The sequence below is a fragment of the Lactuca serriola genome, chromosome 4 (assembly GCF_051521515.1).
Source record: "Lactuca serriola cultivar US96UC23 chromosome 4, Lser_US96UC23_V15, whole genome shotgun sequence".
NCBI lineage: Eukaryota > Viridiplantae > Streptophyta > Magnoliopsida > Asterales > Asteraceae > Lactuca > Lactuca serriola.
Window position 1 is genome coordinate 35,762,664 of NC_136411.1, and position 19,379 is coordinate 35,782,042.

The following is a 19,379-nucleotide window of genomic DNA, read 5'->3' on the forward strand; positions in this document are numbered from 1 at the left end:
TACTGCTATAACCGAATCTTGGAAAATCATAACTTCCTCATCCGAAGTCAGATTTGGACGTTCTTTTTATGTACGCTCACGGTTTGAGGTTATCTATAACTTTCATTTAGATACTTAAGGCTAAAAACTATTGTATTGAAACTTCGCGTTTTTCGTTTAATCGTTGTTGCCGGTTTTGCCGAGAATCTTCGGTTGGTCATAACTTCTTCGTTATAACTCGGATTTTAGGGTTCTTTATATGTATGAAAACCTTGATACGATTCCTACTACTTTATTTAACCCAAATAAGATTTTAGGAAAGTTATATTTTGACCTAGATTTGATTGGTTTTACATTACATTGTCTCGAAATATCGGGTTGTCACATCATCCCCCCGTTAGAAGGAATTTCATCCCGAAATTAGAATTTAAGCAAGTAAGAAATTACAAATAACTAAGCAAAAAGGTGAGGGTATTTCAGTTTCATCTGATCCTCACGTTCCCAAGTGAATTTCGGTCCTCGCTTGGCGTTCCAGCGAACCTTCACGATAGGGATACGACTTTGCTTTGTCTGCTTGACCTCACGGTCCATGATCTCTACAGGTTCTTCCACGAAGTTGAGGCTTTCGTTGATCTCGATCTCGTCGAGTGGGATTACAAGAGTCTCGTCGGATAGACACTTTTTCAAGATAGATACGTGGAATGTAGAATGTACGTTACGAACTGCGTCTGGTAGGTCGAGTTTGTAAGCTACGAGGCCGACTCTTGCAAGAATCTCGAAAGGCCCTATGTACCTCGGATTAAGCTTCCCACGCTTGCCGAAGCGTATCAAGCCCTTCCAGGGTGAGACTTTGAGAAGGACTCGGTCTCCCACCTGAAATTCCAAAGGTTTTCTTCGTTTATCAGTGTAGCTTTTCTGTCGGTCTCTAGAGGCTTTCAATCGTTCACGGATCTGAACGATTTTCTCTGTCGTTTCCCGAATGATCTCCGGACCGGTAAGAGTACTGTCGGAAGCTTGCCCCCTAGCTAATTGGGTATCACCCACCTCAACCCAGCACATAGGGGATCTGCACTTTCGGCCATAGAGAGCTTCGAATGGAGCAGCCTTGATGCTCGTGTGATAACTGTTATTATAGGAAAACTCGACAAGGGGTAAATGAGTATCCCATGCCTTCCCAAAGTCAATCACGCAGGCTCGCAACATATCTTTCAGTGTTTGGATGGTCCTCTAACTCTGTCCGTCGGTCTGAGAATGGTAGGCTGTGCTCATGTCCAACCTTGTTCCCAAGGAATGTTGTAGTGACTGCCAAAATCTTAAGGTGAACCTACTATCTCTATCGGAGATAATGGACATAGGTACACCATGTAGCCGTACGATTTCCCTAATGTATGTTCTCGTAAGTTTCTCCATCTTGTCGGTTTCTTTGATAGGCAGGAAGTGTGCAGACTTGGTCAATCTATCGACGATGACCCATATGGTATCAAGTCCACCCGTTGTCTTGGACAACTTGGTTATGAAATCCATAGTGATCCGCTCCCACTTCCATTCCGGGATCTCTGGTTGTTGCAATAAACCAGAGGGCTTCTGGTACTCGACCTTAACCTTTGCGCAAGTAAGGCATTTAATTACGAAGGTAGCAATCTCTGCTTTCATATTAGGCCACCAGTATAGCTTTTTAAGATCCAGATACATCTTATCTGAACCTAGGTGGACGGAATACCGAGTGTTGTGCACCTCGGTCATGACCAAGTCTCGGAAACCACCGTGTTTCGGTGTCCAGATCCGGTTCATGAAATATAAGGCTCCGTCACCCTTGGCTTCTAATTTCTTGTCCATTCCTCTAAGGGATTCACTCGTCACATTTTTAGGTTTCATGGCTTCAAGTTGAGCTGCCTGAATTTGCTTAGACAAGTGTGAATGGATGGTTATTGACAATGACTTGACTTTGCGACCAGAATATTCTTTCCGACTTAGGGCGTCTGCTACTACGTTGGCTTTACCCGGATGATAACGAATATCACATTCGTAATCACTGAGTAGCTTGACCCACCGTCGTTGTCTCATGTTGAGCTCCTTTTGATCGAAAATGTGTTGTAAACTCTTGTGGTCGGTAAAGATAGTGCTCTTCGTTCCATACAAGTAATGTCTCCAGATCTTCAGAGCAAACACTACTGCTCCTAGTTCAAGATCGTGGGTCCTGTAGTTAACCTCGTGTGTCTTCAACTGTCTCGAGGCGTAGGCGATGACCATACCTCGCTGCATCAGAACACATCCGAGTCCTTGATTTGATGCGTCGCAATAGACTACGAAGTCTTCTATTCCTTCGGGAAGGGATAGTATTGGCGCGGTGCACAAGGCTCGTTTGAGCGTTTGGAACGCTCTCTCTTGTTTCTCTTCCCAGTCAAAGGCCACGCCTTTCTGGGTTAGGGTTGTAAGGGGTTTTGCTATTCAGGAGAAGTTCTGAATGAACCTGCGGTAGTAGCCAGCGAGACCTAGAAATTGGCGAATTTCAGTAGGCGTCTTAGGTGCTGACCAGTTCTCAATGGCTTTAATTTTGGATGGGTCCACGTGGATTCCCTCTTTGCTTACCACGTGTCCTAAGAATTCGACTCTCCGGATCCAAAATTCACATTTCGAGAACTTCACATAAAGCTTCTCTTTTCGTAATGTCTCTAGAACTTGTCGCATGTGATCGCCATGCTCTTTCTTACTTTGGGAGTAGATCAGGATGTCGTCAATGAAAACGATGACGAACTGATCCAAGTAAGGTCGGCATACTCTATTCATCAGATCCATGAAGACTGCAGGCGCATTGGTCAATCCGAGTGGCATCACCACGAACTCGTAATGTCCGTAACGAGTTCGGAAGGCTGTCTTCGGCACATCCTCTTCTAGCACTCGTAGCTGGTGATATCCGGATCTCAGATCAATTTTGGAAAAATAGTTCGCCCCTTGCAGTTGGTCGAATAGATCATCTATGCGAGGCAGAGGGTAACGATTCTTGACCGTCAGTTTGCTGAGTTCTCTGTAGTCAATAAACATACGGAATGATCCGTCTTTCTACTTAACGAACAAGACCGGTGTTCCCCAAGGTGAGAAACTTGGTCTTATAAAGCCCTTGCTGAGCAGTTCGTTAAGTTGACCAAAGAGTTCCTGCATCTCAGCTGGTGCTAAACGGTAGGGCGACTTGGCTACTGGGGTAGCTCCTGGGACTAAGTCGATTCTGAACTCGACCTGTCGTTGCGGAGGTAACCCGGGTAGTTCTTCTGGGAAAATGTTGGGGAAGTCGCTCACTACTGGGATGTTCTTTAGTTCTTTCATTTCGAGGCTCGTGTCGACGACGTGAGCAAGGAATGCATGGTATTCCTTACGCAGATACTTCTGTGCTTGAATACTTGATATAATACGAAGACTTGCACCGGGTTTGTCGCCGTAGACTATAAGGGTTTCGTTAGACGGAAGGTTTAGACGGACTGCTTTCTCATAACACATGATGTCGGCGCGATGAAGGCTTAACCAATTCATGCCAATGATAACGTCGAAACTTTTTATTGAGACTGGCATGAGGTCGATTGGGAATGAATGGTTATCTAGAGTTAGGGTACAACCTAAGTATATGCTACTCGTACTTTCAGTCTTTCCATTAGCCATTTCTACTGTGAATAGTTCCTTGAGTGCGTGCGGTGGTTGATTAAGCATGCGAGCAAATTTATGGTTTACGAAGCTTCGCTCCGCTCCACTATCGAACAGAATGCATGCATAGGAGTTATCAAGGAGAAATGTACAAGTCACCACGGTCGGGTCAGCAACTGCTTCCCCGTGGCCTATAGCTAGTACCCTCCCTGCTCCTCCAGTATTCCTCGCTTTGGGGCAGTCCCTCTTAAAGTGGCCTGCTTCGCCACATCCATAGCAGGTTGGGCTCGCGCCAGAGCCAGGGACTTGGTTGATAGGTTGTGCTGGGAACTTACAGAAACGGACTGTGTGTCCTTTTCTGTTGCAGTTTGAGCACTGCATTTCACGGCAGGGGCCGTTGTGGTGGAAGCTGCATTTGTTGCACTTGGGCAAACTTCCAGCATACCGACCCACCGGAGCAGTAGTAGCAGCAGCAGGGGTTATTGCGGCATGCATTGCCACAATTTGCTGCTTTTTGGCAGCCTGTTGCTTCTTCTTTTCATCCCAGAATTTCCGCTTAGTATCAGCGGGTTTGGAGGGTTCTGGGATGGCTAGGGCGGTTGTGGTTGCAGGGGTTTTGACTCCATGGTCAATGAGTCGTTGTGCCAGTCGCTTGGCACTGTCGAAGGTAGCGGGGTTTGATGCTAGAACATTCCCCTGATACGGAGGCACTAGCCCCCATATGTACCTCTCGATCTTCTTCCCCTCGGTGGGAACCATATTGGGGCAGAGGGCCACCAGCTCGCTGAATCGGGCAGTGTAAGCGATCACATTGGTGCCCTTCATCGTCAGGTTCCAAAGTTCCTGCTCCAGTTTCTGGATTTCGCCCCTCGGGCAGTATTCCTCAGTCATGAGGTCTTTCATTGTTTCCCAGCCTATGTCGTTGGCTACGACGAGAGTTAGTGCCTTGACATGGCCGTTCCACCATGTCAGGGCCTTTCCTTCAAAGGTGCATGCGGCGTACTTGACTTTACTCGCCGCAGGGCATGAACAAATTTCGAAGACTGATTCAGTCTTCTCGAGCCATTGCGAGAGGGCAATGACTCTGCCGGTGCCGTAAAAAGGCTTCGGTTTGCAATTTGTGAAATCCTTGTATGAGCACTCTCTCGAGCGCACAGGGGTTTCAACCGGGGTTGATTCCACAGGGGTTCCACCTTTGCTGGCATCAGAAGAGTGATACTGAGCCATGGCAGTTGCCACTGCTGCAACTACGACAACATTCAGGGTTGCAGTATCGATGATCGGAGGCGGAGGAGGTGGTGGTGCAGGGTTATTCCTGGGAGATTTGCGAGGAGGCATCTTTCAGCTATAAGTTTATAAAGATAAGAAAAATGGTAAGAATCAATTTGTAAGCAACGTGAGAGTGACACATGGACTAACTAACCATAGCCCAACAGTTGAATGAGTGTTTGAAATTACAACAAGAAATATTAGTAGGAAAGCACAAGTGTATAGATTTTTCCCACAGATTAGATAGATTTCAATAATACTGGTATTACTGATGTAATAAGTTCAGGGAAAATTGACCTAACAGTAGGTCTTACGTCATACCAAACAAATAAGATTTACAGTTCTAAGATTCCAACTTAGAGTACTGAAAGTTAGGAATATTTTACAGACAAGTGCTACTTAGAGCACAGATGTTAAAGGCTATTCTTTAATCAAAAGACAGAGATGTACTAGACATCATCTAACGCGATGGGAATTCCTCGGGCGAGCCCTGAGGTCGGACACTTGACGAAACATCTCTTGAAGGTGTCGATCCTGAGCCCTCTGACGAGCTCGAAGTTCCAAGATTTCAGCTCGTGAGGCAGCCAGCTGCTGCTGCTGCTGCTGCAGGGTTTCATTGGTTCTCCGGGTCCGTTCCATGTCTTCTTCAAGACGGCGGATGCGGACTGTGTTGACACCTGAGTTGGCATCAATCTTCATGACTCGGTCGATGGCTGCTCGACCTTGCTCGACATTACGAGCTATTCTGCGGATAATGACAGGCAGAGCTCGGTCAGTAGAGCCACCATCGCTGACGTTGTAAAAGCTTCGGTCCCCAAAGTATGGTAAGGGTTGACCTTGTTCATTACTCCAGCGATTCAAGTTGTTTGCCCACAAGGGAGTAGGACCTGGAAAAGTTGGTCGTGGGTTGTTGTTCGGGGCTTGACCTACCAGCGATAGGTTGTTGACTTCAGGCTCGGAGTCGGATCCATCAGAAAAGCCTTCTGCGAGGTGATCATCCAAAGGGATTGGATGCTCATCTTCGGCTCTTCATCGATCCACCCGGCATTGCCTTCATTTGGAAAGTACGGGTCGCCGTGATGGAATCCAGCCATTTAAATCTACGCGAGAAGAGAGGTATAAGAATATAGTATACGTGTAACTAGTAGTACAAAATACACCTATAGTATTTTAAGTTTAAGTTCTACTGATCTTCTTGTGGTATTGTTGGTAAGTTTTTAGATTTGTTAACATATCACAACCATTCTAGGGCATATGCTAATCACTCCTAGGACCAGCATAGTTGATCAGGCTATGCCATTCCCAGGACTGACCATACATCCCCGAGCTCACTTGTGATATTTAACAATCGTAATACTTTTGTTCTTGTCATTGTGACACTGATTTTATTATGAATGCAGACTAGTATACTTAATTAAATATTTTATTATTTAAAGTATAGACTCTGGGTCAGAGTGCTTTAATCCCTTTTGGGTTTATAGTTTAGTATATCTTTTATGGGTTGATATACTTGATTCACTATAAACAATGCTCTGATGCCAATCTGTCACACCCCAAAACCAAGAACGGTGGAAACGTTCTGGGGCGGAGGACGTCATGTAAAGTATCACAACACAGTAAATGTAAATAAGCAAACAACATCGTCCATTGCATTAAATATATAATTTTAATACAAGCGTGTTCTGCACAGTTATAGACACCAAAATAATGTAAAATAAAATAATATGAGATGAGTCTTGGATGCGTTCCATCTTCTCAAAAGCTGGCCTCGGTACCTGTCTACTGATGACCTGAGAATACAAGTTATTTTGAAAGAGTTTATCAGCATTAAGCCGGTGAGTTCATAAGTATTTTAGTGTCGGGTTTGTTATCAAAACGTTTGAACCTGACGCAAGTATAAGTGGTAAAATGTATGTAAGTGTTTGTAAAAGTTTGAATCTCTCAGAAAAACCTATATTTTCTATTAAAGTAGCCTTCTACCAAGGCTTAACTGATTTGTATGCTCGTTTGTTGTAAAAGTGTGTAATTTCCCAAGTGTAACTATCATTTAACAAAATATAGTTTGTACATTAATGTTTAAGTGAGGTTATCACTAAAAATATGTAATGGGTAAATCATTGTAGTACTGTAGTTTTGTATTATAGGAACTACTGCTGTACTAACTACCTTAAACCGGATTTTATATTAAGGCATTATGTGATTAATTGCACCATACTATCGACTAGTAACAACGACATAATGAATGGTCGTAATAACGAAATGACGTTTGGCACCCGCAGACCTGCAGGTCCGGCTGTAGCTAGCAGCAAGGTGTAAGATTGTCAATCCAGCATAGATCTATACGCAAACTCACGCTCCCCCTCCAAGAGACTCTAGCCACAAATCGAGTCATGACATTTAAGTCATGCTCCGATTTTAATCACAGTAATTTAAGTATTCTAGTATGTGTAATGTAATGTTTCTCGTTCTAGTATAGTTGTATATGTTCTCTTCCTAGTATAGTTGTATATATTCTCATAGTATAGTTATATATGTTCTCATAGTATAGTTGTATATGTTCTCATAGTAATGTAATGTATAGAATCATGAATGAACTGACTCATTGATCTAACAGTTGTAATAGTATGATTCTGTGTTACCTCGATGGTAACTCACTAATGATGTGTCTAGAACGTATGAATATGGAAGTACTTTTATGTCTATATAGGTATATTTGATATATAATTAATATTGAAACGACCTTCGGAGGGCCTTCCTAAGCCCTTTAAACATTCATTATACATCTATACATATATGGGCATGCAATTTATAATATAAAAGCATAAATAAGTTTTTATAAGACATTTGAAACATAAATATTAATTCAAGAAAAGATCGACTTGATGTCAATCTATAAAACAATTTGAAGGCATAAGTTTGATGAAACAGTTCAAGTATAAGGAACATTTGTTTGAATCACAGTTGTAAATAAGTTTGAAAAGTAAAAGAGTTTGTAAAACATTTTGAAGTAAAACAGTTTGATAAACAGTTTGAACAGTGATAAAAGCGTTGGTTTCCTAGTTATTAATCACATGTGATTAATGCAATCACATGTGATTGAAGCAATAACTATATGTATTTAACTTGTATCCCCCCATAAAGTATTTAGACATTTAAAATCATTTCAAAGGTTGATTTAAGGGGTATGAACTCACTTGATTGATTGAAGAAAGCGAGATGGAAAACCGGGCATAGTTTCGTCTTGGGAAATGGATTTTTCTCGGGATTCTCGGGAATCTCGGGAGTAAAATCGACCCTCGGGACTTGAGCAAAAAGACCAAAGCTTCGGGTTTGAACGGGCACGGAAATCGAGGCAAGATCGTGAGAGAAAGGAGAGAAATGAGCAATTTTTCCGAAAACCCTCGCATTCTATTTATAGGGGGTCTGAGAAGCCTCGGTACGCGGGGCGTACGCTCGTACGCAGCGCATACGCGTACGTCATGCATGAGCGAGTCCTCGACTGCCTCGGCTTCGGATGGGACGGATCGGATGGGACGGGTCGGATGGGGCAGGTCGGTAGCTTCGCATAGGGGCGACGTGGACGATTCGAGGCCCTTGATTCGAGTACGCGGGGCGTACGAGGGTACGTAGGGCGTACTCCGGTCCTATCTGCTGACTCCCCTTCGGATATTACCAAGAATTTATATTTAAATTTATATTTATTTTAAATAAACTTCTAAACTTCATATCTCCCTCATATGAACTCCGTTTTCGACGTTCTTTATATCCACGCGTAGGTGAGACTAAGATCTACAACTTTCGTTTAGATTTCGTTGGCAAGTTATGAAATTATTTTTATTATTTATTTATTAAAATGACGTGATTAAGGAATTTCTTCAAAAATTCATAACTTCTTTATCCGACGTCCGTTTTCGTCAGACTTTTTACCGTTGCGCTAGTATTGTTGAGACCTTAGATTCTCATTTAGGTTGTTTCGGTCAAAAGTATCTTGAGCTCTATTTCGAGTTTTTAGCTGTCTACTGCTATAACCGAATCTTGGAAAATCATAACTTCCTCATCCGAAGTCAGATTTGGACGTTCTTTTTATGTACGCTCACGGTTTGAGGTTCTCTATAACTTTCATTTAGATACTTAAGGCTAAAAACTAATGTATTGAAACTTCGCGTTTTTCGTTTAATCGTTGTTGCCGGTTTTGCTGAGAATCTTCGGTTGGTCATAACTTCTTCGTTATAACTCGGATTTTAGGGTTCTTTATATGTACGAAAACCTTGATACGATTCCTACTACTTTATTTAACCCAAATAAGATTTTAGGAAAGTTATATTTTGACCTAGATTTGATTGGTTTTACATTACATTATCTCGAAATGTCGGGTTGTCACAATTTTGCAAGAGTTGTGATAAATGTCAAAGAACGGGAACCGTATCCATGAAGCATGAGATGATTCAAAACCCTATCCTTATTTGTGAAATATTTGATGTGTGGGGAATCGACTTCATGGGCCCCTTCCCCGTTTCTTTTGGTTATACTTATATACTCTTGGCGGTTGATTACGTTTCAAAGTGGGTTGAAGCAAAGGCTACAAGGCATGATGCTTCAAAAACTGTAATTGACTTCTTGAAGTCAAACATTTTCGCAAGATATGGTGTACCGAGAGCCTTGGTGAGTGATAAGGGCACTCATTTTTGCAACAAAATGATGGAAGCCATGATAAAGAGATATGGTGTCACACACCGGATATCAACCGCTTACCATCCACAAACAAATGGCCAAGCCGAAGTGTCAAATCAAGGAGTCAAACAAATTCTTGAGAAGACGGTCAACACTACATGAAAAGATTGGAGCTTGAAGTTAGAAGATGCATTGTGGGCGTATCGGACCACCTACAAAACTCCAATTGGTATGTCTCCATTTTGCATTGTCTATGGAAAGTCTTGTCATTTACCGGTGGAATTGGAACACAAGGCATATTGGGCGGTTAAAAAGTGCAATTTCAATCTTGAAGAAAGTGGAAAGCACTGAAAGATGCAACTTCAAGAAATTGAAGAGTTGAGAAACGAGTCTTATGAAAATGCAAGCATCTACAAAGATAAAACAAAAGTGTTTCATGACAAACATATCACTCGTAAGCATTTTATTCCAGGCCAAAAGTTTCTTCTTTATCATTCACGCTTAAAGCTATTTCCGGGAAAATTGCGATCTCGATGACCCGGACCTTTTATTGTTATAAAAGTGTTTGATCACGATGTGGTTGAAATTAAGAGTTTGGAAACAAATCAAATACTCAAAGTGAATGGACACCGCTTGAAACCATTCTATGAAGGCTTTGATACGGGAGAATTCGACAACGTAACATTGGAAATCCCAAATTACGAAGGTTGATGGAAGCGGGACTATGTCTTGGCTAAGACGTTAAATAAATGCAATGTGAATAAATAATGTCCGTTTGAAGTTTTGGATGTTTCTAAGTTTGAAGTTGGTCTAAAAATAAGCATCTTGAAGCCTAAAAATGATCTTGGTGAAGTTTGAAAAAATGCCAAAATTTTGAAATCCCGCGCAGCAGTTGCGCGGCCACCCCCAGCCGCGCAGGTCCCGAGTTCCAAAATTGCACCAACATGGGGTGCTCTCTGATTGTTGCGCGCGGCCGGTATCCACCCTCGCAGATGTTTGCGCGGCCAAGACCAAAACTTATTCCTTCTTTGCGCGGCCACCTAATTTAGCCCAAATTGCCGCCCCATCCAGTAACCGGCTCCATACCCGCTATTTGACCCGGATTCGACCCACATTCCTAACCCACCCTTATACTTCCTCAACTCGTCGGCTATCCTCTTCACCCCCTTCTGCCTCCCGTCATCAACCACGATACACCCTAGAAAACTCGCGACTGCCATCTCCGAACTTCGCACGACCGCCTCCAATTCCGATCAGCCTCCGTCGCCGCCGCCATTCCCAACCAATACCACTGGTCGCTACTACCCAGCACTCATCGGCCCCCCTTCTCCTATAGTACAAAACCATTAACAGGCGCCGATTTCGCCGCTCCATTACTTCGCCGGAAAATCACACCGACACCCACTGCCTCCACCCCCGCTCTACTCCCCACCCTTTTAACTCCACCCTTTTAACTCTGAGAACAGCCACCCGTCGTGCACCCTACACCTCATCGAGAAAACGGTCCAAATACCGATTACGAAGCTAAAACTCCGTCAAATTCAAAATTTCTTGGGGCATTGTTCACCAAACACTCCACCACACACCGATCTACTGTTAATTTGGAAGAATCTCGTCGCCGGAAAACCTAGCTCCGCCGCCGGCCGCCGTCTGCCGCCACCGCCGGCCGCCGCCACTAACTTTGACCAAAAAAAAATTCAAAATTTTTGTTTCCCACCGGAGTTTGAAAAGATTCAACCTTGCGGGTCACATTCAAGCTTGGGGTGCAGTTTTAGCGGATTTCTTTTCGGGTTTCGACACTCGAAATTGGTACATTTCTTTTAATTCCATTGCATTCCAATTCTCATTTCATAGACTTGTTCTATGCATTAGGTTAAATAGAATTCGTCTTAGCTTGTCTTGAATTGATTGAGTTAAATTGCATTGTGCCAAATCGCCAATTTGGAATATTGCCCGGTTTTAATTATTTGATTTGATTCGATTGGTGTGAGGCGAGTGTGAGGGATAATTTTCCCCAAGTTTTTGGATTTGTTAGGTTTATTCACCGGTACAATGGCACGGGAGAAGACCATTCACGCATCTCATGGTTCATCTCGTGAAGCTTAATCTTCGGGGCCATCCAAGAAAATGTCCACCGACCATGTTGATCGTGATGGGAACCTTACCCTCACGAGTTCCCAAAGCCGATAGTTCAAATCCAACCTTTAAAAGCGTGCAATTCGCGCCACAAAATTTTACCACCAAGATTCTATGGAGCACCTCGTCCTTGACAACCACTTGCAACAACTATTTTTCAACATTGGTTGGCACAAGTTTCTCACTCTTTCTGCACGCACCTACAAATAGCCCACACTCGACTTCCTCTCCACCTATGCCCGCAATGACACGGCGAGGATACTCACTTTCAAACTCCAGGGTCGGCAGCACCGACTCAAGTGAAAAACCCTCAACAAGATCATGGGCACATATGACATCAACAACTCCGACATTTACAGCTACTAATAGACTCAATTTAAAAGCTTGCCCAAAGTAGACTTTTGGAACCAAATCATGAGCCTTCCCAAGTTCAATCCCAGTCGCCAAAAAGACCCCTTTATCATCCATCCTTGCTATATAATTGCCCACCGGATCCTATCCACTTCTATCTTTGCTCGTCACCAGCCGGGACAAATCAACACCGTTGAGTTGTATTTTCTCTACGGCATGTCGAGCCAACGTTGGTCTTTACCCAATTTTGCCACCTTCTTTTTAGACAAATGTGACAGCCTCAGGACGAAGACCACTACTGACATTTGTATTGGAGGTCTCATTACCCTCATTGGTTTGGGTATGGGCCTTCAATTTCCAGAATCTGAATATGTACTAGTGGATGATCCACCTCTCTACCTTCTTGATTGCATAACTCTCATCCGGATGGAATTACTGCTACCTAATCCTACTCTTCCTGGACATTTCACTTGGCTCAACCATGTCAAGGACCCAATTTACATCTTGCCCAATCCAAGTATCTCTGCCTTCACCACCAATGACCCCGAAACATGGTTCTTACCTCAAGAGTTGCCAGACGATGATGATGCAGCAGCGGATGATGACATGCAGGTGGACCCTGACAATGCTAATAGCCTATTCGAGGATGAAGACCATTATGATCTCCTGATCCACCAGTTGCCACCACCTTATCTAGGTCAAGCCTCCGGGTCACACTCTCAGCCCTCGGGAGAACACTTCCAGCCACAACATGATTACCACCCATACCAGCAACACAATAAGCCCGACCCCGCACACGAGTTTCCTCTCGATATTTACAGCCAGCTTGCTTCCTTGCTCCTCCAGGGAAATAGGAACACCGCAGCCATCCACCGCATAGAGGAACAACAAGCACGAACCAACACTTACATGGAGGACCTTTGGTATCATTTTCGGCCCGAAGGAGGTTATGCCCCTCGAGGGCCTCCTCCACCTTGATCCCGGTATGATCCTTTCTTATTCTCAACCTAAGCATTAAGGACAATGCTTAATTTTAAGCTTGGGGTGAGGTATTATTTATCTTTTATTTTTTTTATTGCATTTAGGTTGTATATTGTTGCATTTAGAGTAAGTCATTTAGGTCATTCATAAAAATTGCATAAAATTTTCAAAAAAAATTCATATTTTGTTTCTATCTTTTCTAATTTTCATACTTTTTAGATGCATTCTAGGTTAAGTTCATGCATTTTTGTTCTCTCTTGTCTTCTCATCCCTACAGATACCATAGTGCCGAGTCATAAGTATTGAATCATAGATTGGTCCCGGGTCTTGATATGGAATTCCTTGTATTTGATGAATGGGACACGTTTTGAGCCTCACAGACCACTTTGAGACCGCTTGTGTGGGGGTCAGATGCAGGTAGCTTGATTGGCTCTAGGTGCGGAGGGATGTGGTTGGTCATGCCAATGTGTGCGAGCAAAGATTAGCCCGGTAAGGTATTATGAAGACATTGAAGATATTGAAGACTTGCATCTTGGTTTTGGAGCGAGTACCCCTTAGTACTCCCGAGTCTCATCCGAGCCTTACTTAGTTAGATTCTCACCACCTTTTTAGGATAGGTTATCATTTTTCTAGGGGTCTAGAGTAGATAGTTAGATAGATTTTGTTTATCACACCTTGCATTGAGGTGCTTGATGAACTTTGAAGTGGGTCCCCCAATTCACATCTTTTGGGACCAAGTCTTTTCGGTAACACCCATTTTTTGAGTCATTCCCCACCCTTTTTAGTTGATCTTGGCACATTGTCAATGATCATTAGGTGTTCATGTTGGCCTCCATCCTATGTTACATGGTGAAATTCCTTAGACCTTCAAAGAAGAAAACACAAAAAAATGAAGAAATTTGAAAAAGTGAAGACAATAAGAGCCTATATAAGATGATTCAAGAAAAGCAACAAAAACAAAGAAGAAAAATGAAGAAAAAGAGCAACACAAAAAGAAGAACAAGGTTCCAAGTTCAAGACTTATGTTATGATATATATTCATTCTAAAAAAAATAAAAAATAAAAAAAATAATAAAAAATAAAAATTCTGAATGTCAAGCAGCAAATGCGATTGAAGACCCAATAACAGAAGTTCAAGATTGAAGATTTAGGTTGTTAGGTTTAGATTTAGGTTAAGTAGAATTTTTATTATTTTATTTAATTTTGATTTTTGGTGAGAAAAGGCCCCGACGATGAGACGGTAGACTGTAAAGGACAGTACAAGGGAGAAGCCGCTGAAACCGGATGTTTGCCCGGAGGCCGTGCTGCAAAAACCTATTTCGTATTATACACTTTAGCCTGACAAATGTAGGAATCATAGTGTGCGAAGAGGCGCCATTCCTTTGTGCACTATGGTCTACATTGGTGACCTAAAGTGCCCCCATTGGGCGCATCTCTGTTTCCTTTGTCTTGCACATCGCGACTACATCCAGTCGTGATCTATTCGCCCATCAAGTGGTTAAGAATGTGGTTTATGGATCTAAAGCGGGGAACATTTTGAAGATGCGTAAGGTCCATTGAAGGACTAATTCTGACCATGTTGACTGATGTTGACCAAGTTTTATGGTATCTTTCTTTTTCCTTTTTAGATAGTTCATCCCGAGCTCATTTTTAGTCTTGTTCTAACTTGAGGACAAGTTAGGTTTAAGCTTGGGGTGATTTGATAGCTTATTTTATTTCCTTATTTTTATTAGTTTTTTTTAGATTTTTAGATCTTTTTATCATTAATGCATTGTATTTTATTTATTTTTCTTTAGTATGGATCGTACCGGGTGCTTTTTATGTTGCATGAGGAATTTTGCAAGGTTTTGGAGCTTGTTGCGGTTGCGGGTTGATTGGAGATGGGCTTAGTGGGCTCCCGAGGCATTATTGGGTTTGGCGGAGTCAAAGAAGAAGAATTGGGCTTTGAAAATTATTAGCTTGGATTATTTGGGCTTGTGAAGAAGGATCATAAATTTCTAATTTTGGGTTTGGAGCATCCATTTGGTGGCTAAATGATGATTGGTGGATTCAAATTACATGGACAAGGGGGTGACAAAAGGAATCTTTGGTAGTGGAAGGGTGGAGTGGTGGAAGGAAGGACCAATAGCATTACAGCAACATTTGTGCGGGTGAAATTTTCGTCGCGCGGGTACCCGCGCAATTGCCCATTTAGGGCATTTTGGTCATTTGGCACACCATAACCTTTGGGGATCAGATCTAGAGGCTCATTCACAAATTTTCCACCATTGGAGACCTGCAAATGACGATTTGGAGAGCAAAATACTCAATTTCTTTCATCTTTTGAAGTCTTAGGTAGATTCTTGATGCAAATTAATTATTGTTGTTGTTACTTTGTTGCCATGAGTGGCTAATACTCTTATTTGGTTGACTTTGGTTAAAAACCAATGAATGTTTGTGGGTTTTGAAGGATTTATGTTGATTATCAATTTATTCCATGTTTATGATTCTAGTTTGCAATTCTTATGCTTATTTGATGCTTTGATCATGAGCTTAGTAATTGAATGAACAATTGTTGATTTGTTTCTTTGATTTTGCATTGAATTTATCTAGAACAAAAGTTTTATGATGGTAGAAATCATCTCTAGCTTATGAATCATAACTCCTTTATGGATATGTAAGCATTTGACATCCTCTAGGAATTGGGGATTCCTTCATTCTTAAGGCTAATTGATTTCTTGGGATTAATTGCTTCAATTGACCCTTGATCTTAATTAAGAAGGTGTGTTGTGGGCTTCCCCATCCTCCATACTACCTATGAGGAATCTTGGCATATCATGCTTCATGATTAATATGACCAATTTGGGAGGAAGGATAAGCTTTGTATTAGATCCTAATGATAAACACACAAATGTTCATTGTGTTGAATTGCCTTAGTTAACCAATTATTCTCAACCTTTGAGCATCTCATCAACTCGCTTAATTGCAAGGTTTTTAGTTATTCAAGTATTTCAGTTTTCAAGTAATCAAACCCCTTCCTTTTAGTTTAATTGTAGTTAGTTAGTTTAATTTCACTAGTTCTATTGAATTGCATTGGTGATTGAATACAACAATTTCCCTGTGGATTGATACCCCTTTTTACCATTATATTACGTTTATTTAGCAATCAAAGGGTGTAATTTGCTTGGTGGACTTGACATCCCACCAAGTTAATATATGCACTTGATATTGGAGCAGTAATTTAATTGGATTTGACCAAATGAAGGGTAAAAAGGGAAAAGAGTAATTACCAATGAGCAAGAGGGGTAAACAAATGGTATCATTTCATATAAAATTTACTTCTTCTTATATGATAAAAATCAATTTGTTTCTGAAGATGATTCAATGGATGATATTTGTGAGATTCCAATTCTATTATAATGGAATCACGAATTCAAATTTTGTTGGAATGGAATCATGGATTTTAATTCTGTTGGAATGGAGTATGGATATTTTCTCACTAATTTATGCATGTTCTACAATTCTTGGTAATTGGTTTGCTGCAATTCACAAGTCCACATATTTTTCCGAAGGAATTTAGTTTTTTATTTTTCGTTTGCTAATGCATTATTGGAATCTAAACTACGATTTGGTTTTGTTTTCACATAAGTTGATGCTTCAATAACGGTCCACAAAGTTGAAAGTGATTCTAAGCAACATTATTCTTTTAGAATTTATTAGTGTCGTTGTTAGATTTTGATGTTCTCTTTTCCGTTTTGAAAGTTTTTTTAGTTTTATTATTTAAAAATAAATATAATTCTTAGCAATTGTTACATGTATTCTATAAGAATTAATGTAATTTTTGTTTTAATTTTTCAATTAATGGTTCGAGAATTTTTTTATTCTACAAGAAATTTTTAAAGTCATGATCAAGAAATAATTCAAGAATATTTTTATTATTTTATGGTTCAAGAATATTTTTAATTTCGAACATACTCAAACATATTTTGTCAGAATGTCCGAACTAAAAACCTTATAGTTTGTAAAATGGGATTTTTAAAATTAATAGAATCTTTGATCCCTTAAAATATGCAAATTTCCTTTATTAAATATATGTTAACCGACTAAAATACCCTTCTAGTTAAATTAGATGATATTTTTCAATTATATTTAATTAAATAATATGTATTAATCACTTTCTTAAAATAAGTAAAATGATTGGTCCACATTTATGCATACAATAACACAATAATTACTTTGAATAGAATAACCTAAGCCTATATATATATATATATATATATATATATATATATATATATATATATATATATATATATTTCCAAAGATTACATACTCAATCATTAAACTTTTTATCGAAAAAAACATAAGGTTGTCTTATATTCCAACCATCCAATATATTCCTAATAAGGAATGTGGTTTTCACATATTAATTTCCATAAATCATATTTATAATATACAACAATGGAAAATAGGATCCTTATTAACTTAAGCATGGCTACAAGCTAAAATATTTCACCAATGTCTATACCATAAGTTGTTTAATAGGTTTTGTTAGTATGCATGTTATAGTAGTATGCACATTACCATGCATGTCGGTTTTCAACTTGAAAACCAACTTCAACCCAATAGTCATAATATTTGTAATGATTCATCAAAGTATCATACTTGACTATCATACTTAGATTTCATTGCAGAATTCATCACTTTGATCCATCTTTCAGAATCTAATTTTAATATGTTTAACTTTTAGTTATTTGGTCCATTTTTCACATATGTTATAAATTTTTTTTCTATTATGTGATAACCTTATCTCTTATGTTTTTGACGAACATACTAGAACAACAAGGTCACATGTTCTAGAAGATGTATAAATAACATATTGTTTTAACTCAACTTTAATCAGCGTTTAAGCATCGTGTTGTTCCTCAGTTTCTTCTAATTTATCATGACACTTATTACCTTTTTTGGAATCAAATTCGTTTCGAATAAAGACTTACTCCAAGAAACAAATACTTTTTCTTCGATAAGATATATAAGTAGTAATCTTTGGTTTCTTTTTGATATCTAATAAATCTATTTGTTGGTCTTAGGTGTAACTAAGCCTTACACTAGTCCTAGAAGAAAGCTAGTTAGTATATTTCTAGTTCCGTAATTGAGATGATGTTTTCTTAATAGCTTTAGTTGGAATGTTATTTAGTGATCTTCAAAATGTATTAAGTATATATCGCCATAATATACATGAAAGATTGATGTAACTTATCATTGAAATTAGATTGTCTAATAAGGTTTAATTTCGCCTCCCAAACACACCATTCCACCAAGGCGTTCTACGTGGAGTTAACTGCAAAATTGAGTAAATGTAATATTCTTTCCTAACTTTATTTCTTAACACATAGTTAAACATAATTATTTATACTAAAAGTATCCATAAATGGTAAAAATCAATTTTTATGAGACCTAATAGGTCATCAATTATCTTACATTTTCTATATAAGGTAACTCTGTTATTTTGTCTATGTAAACATGAATCATATGTATCATATATCATATGACACCAAGTTGAATGAGTCTAAAATTCCATGTTTTGCACATAAAGAATGTGTTACTTATTTATATTGAACCTTACATTTAGTGGTACCTCTAAGGCTATTTATATAGTTAACTTTTTTTTTTGAAACGGTAAATCTAATCTTCTCCTAAAGTACTCCATAATTTCTCATACTTCCATGAAGGGACTTGAACCCTTAACCTCATGGAGAGAGGGAAACAATCGATATCATCGGGCTAGAAGCTCCTTGATATTTATATAGTTAACTGATCTGTTATCTGCATTATGAATTCAAATCATAGATCTTGTACTATAATTTGATAATGAATTATCGGAAGCATATTTTACTCTATATATGTCTTTGAGTCGGGTACGATCTGATATCGCTATTTATGTTGGGCCTTAAGTATCACCTAGAATTAGTAGGTCCACCTTTCCTTCATCGTAATCATTAAATTACCATGCATCAATATCATAACATATAATTAATGTGGATTAGTTAAACATCTCTCTTTTTGGTTATATTCAATTTCTAGTGGTTATTTGCTCCTTGATTTACCAAATCAAACGACGGTTGTTAAAAGGCATGTCCATCAAACGATGATTGTTAAAAGGCATGTCCCTTTCTATTAAAACTCCTTCACAATCAAAAGGACAACAATTTGATTGCTATATTTCTCCTACTTATTGTAATGTCACAAGTGATGTGGGACGAGAGATCGAAAACTCACATACTTAAGTTTCTAACATGTCTATCTACCCTACATAGTAAACACAATCAAGTCACTATCATCGGAAGATACATGAACCCAACACATCAAGCATTCTATTC